Here is a 5,430-nt window from a genome sequence, read left to right on the forward strand (position 1 = left end):
ATCTCCACTTCGGGACCTCGTAGCACCTTCACCCGGGTGGCGTTGGAAAGGTCTGGGCGAGGGGGACACGGGGAGGTCAGGCTCGCCACGCGCACGCGCTTCCTCGCGAAACGGGAGCCCAAACAAAACTTTAAACGGACCCACCGAGCTGGGGACGGCTTTTTCCGGGGAGATAACCGCGCACACCGCTGCCCCCCGTCCCAACTTGAATTTAGAAACCGTCCCCAGCGAAATCCCACGTTCGGGCGCAAAACTGCACGTTTGGAGCCACATTTTGTCTGAAGCTGGAAACCTGCATTCAAAGCTGGGAAAAGGTGCTCATTGACAGGCATCTCCACTTCGGGACCTCGTAGCACCTTCACCCGGGTGGCGTTGGAAAGGTCTGGGCGAGGGGGACACGGGGAGGTCAGGCTCGCCACGCGCACGCGCTTCCCCGCGAAACGGGAGCCCAAACAAAACTTTAAACGGACCCACCGAATTGGGGATCATCAATCCTGGGAAAATAACCACACACACCGCTGCCCCCCGTGCCAACTTGAATTTAGAAACCGTCCCCAGCGAAATCCCACGTTCGGGCGCAAAACTGCACGTTTGGAGCCACATTTTGTCTGAAGCTGGAAACCTGCATTCAAAGCTGGGAAAAGGTGCTCATTGACAGGCATCTCCACTTCGGGACCTCGTAGCACCTTCACCCGGGTGGCGTTGGAAAGGTCTGGGCGAGGGGGACACGGGGAGGTCAGGCTCGCCACGCGCACGCGCTTCCCCGCGAAACGGGAGCCCAAACAAAACTTTAAACGGACCCACCGAATTGGGGATCATCAATCCTGGGAAAATAACCACACACACCGCTGCCCCCCGTGCCAACTTGAATTTAGAAACCGTCCCCAGCGAAATCCCACGTTCGGGCGCAAAACTGCACGTTTGGAGCCACATTTTGTCTGAAGCTGGAAACCTGCATTCAAAGCTGGGAAAAGGTGCTCATTGACAGGCATCTCCACTTCGGGACCTCGTAGCACCTTCACCCGGGTGGCGTTGGAAAGGTCTGGGCGAGGGGAACACGGGGAGGTCAGGCTCGCCACGCGCACGCGCTTCCTCGCGAAACGGGAGCCCAAACAAAACTTTAAACGGACCCACCGAGCTGGGGACGGCTTTTTCCGGGGAGATAACCGCGCACACCGCTGCCCCCCGTCCCAACTTGAATTTAGAAACCGTCCCCAGCGAAATCCCACGTTCGGGCGCAAAACTGCACGTTTGGAGCCACATTTTGTCTGAAGCTGGAAACCTGCATTCAAAGCTGGGAAAAGGTGCTCATTGACAGGCATCTCCACTTCGGGACCTCGTAGCACCTTCACCCGGGTGGCGTTGGAAAGGTCTGGGCGAGGGGGACACGGGGAGGTCAGGCTCGCCACGCGCACGCGCTTCCCCGCGAAACGGGAGCCCAAACAAAACTTTAAACGGACCCACCGAATTGGGGATCATCAATCCTGGGAAAATAACCACACACACCGCTGCCCCCCGTGCCAACTTGAATTTAGAAACCGTCCCCAGCGAAATCCCACGTTCGGGCGCAAAACTGCACGTTTGGAGCCACATTTTGTCTGAAGCTGGAAACCTGCATTCAAAGCTGGGAAAAGGTGCTCATTGACAGGCATCTCCACTTCGGGACCTCGTAGCACCTTCACCCGGGTGGCGTTGGAAAGGTCTGGGCGAGGGGGACACGGGGAGGTCAGGCTCGCCACGCGCACGCGCTTCCCCGCGAAACGGGAGCCCAAACAAAACTTTAAACGGACCCACCGAATTGGGGATCATCAATCCTGGGAAAATAACCACACACACCGCTGCCCCCCGTGCCAACTTGAATTTAGAAACCGTCCCCAGCGAAATCCCACGTTCGGGCGCAAAACTGCACGTTTGGAGCCACATTTTGTCTGAAGCTGGAAACCTGCATTCAAAGCTGGGAAAAGGTGCTCATTGACAGGCATCTCCACTTCGGGACCTCGTAGCACCTTCACCCGGGTGGCGTTGGAAAGGTCTGGGCGAGGGGAACACGGGGAGGTCAGGCTCGCCACGCGCACGCGCTTCCTCGCGAAACGGGAGCCCAAACAAAACTTTAAACGGACCCACCGAGCTGGGGACGGCTTTTTCCGGGGAGATAACCGCGCACACCGCTGCCCCCCGTCCCAACTTGAATTTAGAAACCGTCCCCAGCGAAATCCCACGTTCGGGCGCAAAACTGCACGTTTGGAGCCACATTTTGTCTGAAGCTGGAAACCTGCATTCAAAGCTGGGAAAAGGTGCTCATTGACAGGCATCTCCACTTCGGGACCTCGTAGCACCTTCACCCGGGTGGCGTTGGAAAGGTCTGGGCGAGGGGAACACGGGGAGGTCAGGCTCGCCACGCGCACGCGCTTCCTCGCGAAACGGGAGCCCAAACAAAACTTTAAACGGACCCACCGAATTGGGGATCATCAATCCTGGGAAAATAACCACACACACCGCTGCCCCCCGTGCCAACTTGAATTTAGAAACCGTCCCCAGCGAAATCCCACGTTCGGGCGCAAAACTGCACGTTTGGAGCCACATTTTGTCTGAAGCTGGAAACCTGCATTCAAAGCTGGGAAAAGGTGCTCATTGACAGGCATCTCCACTTCGGGACCTCGTAGCACCTTCACCCGGGTGGCGTTGGAAAGGTCTGGGCGAGGGGGACACGGGGAGGTCAGGCTCGCCACGCGCACGCGCTTCCCCGCGAAACGGGAGCCCAAACAAAACTTTAAACGGACCCACCGAATTGGGGATCATCAATCCTGGGAAAATAACCACACACACCGCTGCCCCCCGTGCCAACTTGAATTTAGAAACCGTCCCCAGCGAAATCCCACGTTCGGGCGCAAAACTGCACGTTTGGAGCCACATTTTGTCTGAAGCTGGAAACCTGCATTCAAAGCTGGGAAAAGGTGCTCATTGACAGGCATCTCCACTTCGGGACCTCGTAGCACCTTCACCCGGGTGGCGTTGGAAAGGTCTGGGCGAGGGGAACACGGGGAGGTCAGGCTCGCCACGCGCACGCGCTTCCTCGCGAAACGGGAGCCCAAACAAAACTTTAAACGGACCCACCGAGCTGGGGACGGCTTTTTCCGGGGAGATAACCGCGCACACCGCTGCCCCCCGTCCCAACTTGAATTTAGAAACCGTCCCCAGCGAAATCCCACGTTCGGGCGCAAAACTGCACGTTTGGAGCCACATTTTGTCTGAAGCTGGAAACCTGCATTCAAAGCTGGGAAAAGGTGCTCATTGACAGGCATCTCCACTTCGGGACCTCGTAGCACCTTCACCCGGGTGGCGTTGGAAAGGTCTGGGCGAGGGGGACACGGGGAGGTCAGGCTCGCCACGCGCACGCGCTTCCCCGCGAAACGGGAGCCCAAACAAAACTTTAAACGGACCCACCGAATTGGGGATCATCAATCCTGGGAAAATAACCACACACACCGCTGCCCCCCGTGCCAACTTGAATTTAGAAACCGTCCCCAGCGAAATCCCACGTTCGGGCGCAAAACTGCACGTTTGGAGCCACATTTTGTCTGAAGCTGGAAACCTGCATTCAAAGCTGGGAAAAGGTGCTCATTGACAGGCATCTCCACTTCGGGACCTCGTAGCACCTTCACCCGGGTGGCGTTGGAAAGGTCTGGGCGAGGGGAACACGGGGAGGTCAGGCTCGCCACGCGCACGCGCTTCCTCGCGAAACGGGAGCCCAAACAAAACTTTAAACGGACCCACCGAATTGGGGATCATCAATCCTGGGAAAATAACCACACACACCGCTGCCCCCCGTGCCAACTTGAATTTAGAAACCGTCCCCAGCGAAATCCCACGTTCGGGCGCAAAACTGCACGTTTGGAGCCACATTTTGTCTGAAGCTGGAAACCTGCATTCAAAGCTGGGAAAAGGTGCTCATTGACAGGCATCTCCACTTCGGGACCTCGTAGCACCTTCACCCGGGTGGCGTTGGAAAGGTCTGGGCGAGGGGAACACGGGGAGGTCAGGCTCGCCACGCGCACGCGCTTCCTCGCGAAACGGGAGCCCAAACAAAACTTTAAACGGACCCACCGAGCTGGGGACGGCTTTTTCCGGGGAGATAACCGCGCACACCGCTGCCCCCCGTCCCAACTTGAATTTAGAAACCGTCCCCAGCGAAATCCCACGTTCGGGCGCAAAACTGCACGTTTGGAGCCACATTTTGTCTGAAGCTGGAAACCTGCATTCAAAGCTGGGAAAAGGTGCTCATTGACAGGCATCTCCACTTCGGGACCTCGTAGCACCTTCACCCGGGTGGCGTTGGAAAGGTCTGGGCGAGGGGAACACGGGGAGGTCAGGCTCGCCACGCGCACGCGCTTCCTCGCGAAACGGGAGCCCAAACAAAACTTTAAACGGACCCACCGAATTGGGGATCATCAATCCTGGGAAAATAACCACACACACCGCTGCCCCCCGTGCCAACTTGAATTTAGAAACCGTCCCCAGCGAAATCCCACGTTCGGGCGCAAAACTGCACGTTTGGAGCCACATTTTGTCTGAAGCTGGAAACCTGCATTCAAAGCTGGGAAAAGGTGCTCATTGACAGGCATCTCCACTTCGGGACCTCGTAGCACCTTCACCCGGGTGGCGTTGGAAAGGTCTGGGCGAGGGGGACACGGGGAGGTCAGGCTCGCCACGCGCACGCGCTTCCCCGCGAAACGGGAGCCCAAACAAAACTTTAAACGGACCCACCGAATTGGGGATCATCAATCCTGGGAAAATAACCACACACACCGCTGCCCCCCGTGCCAACTTGAATTTAGAAACCGTCCCCAGCGAAATCCCACGTTCGGGCGCAAAACTGCACGTTTGGAGCCACATTTTGTCTGAAGCTGGAAACCTGCATTCAAAGCTGGGAAAAGGTGCTCATTGACAGGCATCTCCACTTCGGGACCTCGTAGCACCTTCACCCGGGTGGCGTTGGAAAGGTCTGGGCGAGGGGAACACGGGGAGGTCAGGCTCGCCACGCGCACGCGCTTCCTCGCGAAACGGGAGCCCAAACAAAACTTTAAACGGACCCACCGAGCTGGGGACGGCTTTTTCCGGGGAGATAACCGCGCACACCGCTGCCCCCCGTCCCAACTTGAATTTAGAAACCGTCCCCAGCGAAATCCCACGTTCGGGCGCAAAACTGCACGTTTGGAGCCACATTTTGTCTGAAGCTGGAAACCTGCATTCAAAGCTGGGAAAAGGTGCTCATTGACAGGCATCTCCACTTCGGGACCTCGTAGCACCTTCACCCGGGTGGCGTTGGAAAGGTCTGGGCGAGGGGGACACGGGGAGGTCAGGCTCGCCACGCGCACGCGCTTCCCCGCGAAACGGGAGCCCAAACAAAACTTTAAACGGACCCACCGAATT

The sequence above is a fragment of the Osmerus eperlanus genome, unplaced genomic scaffold (assembly GCF_963692335.1).
Source record: "Osmerus eperlanus unplaced genomic scaffold, fOsmEpe2.1 SCAFFOLD_239, whole genome shotgun sequence".
Lineage (NCBI taxonomy): Eukaryota > Metazoa > Chordata > Actinopteri > Osmeriformes > Osmeridae > Osmerus > Osmerus eperlanus.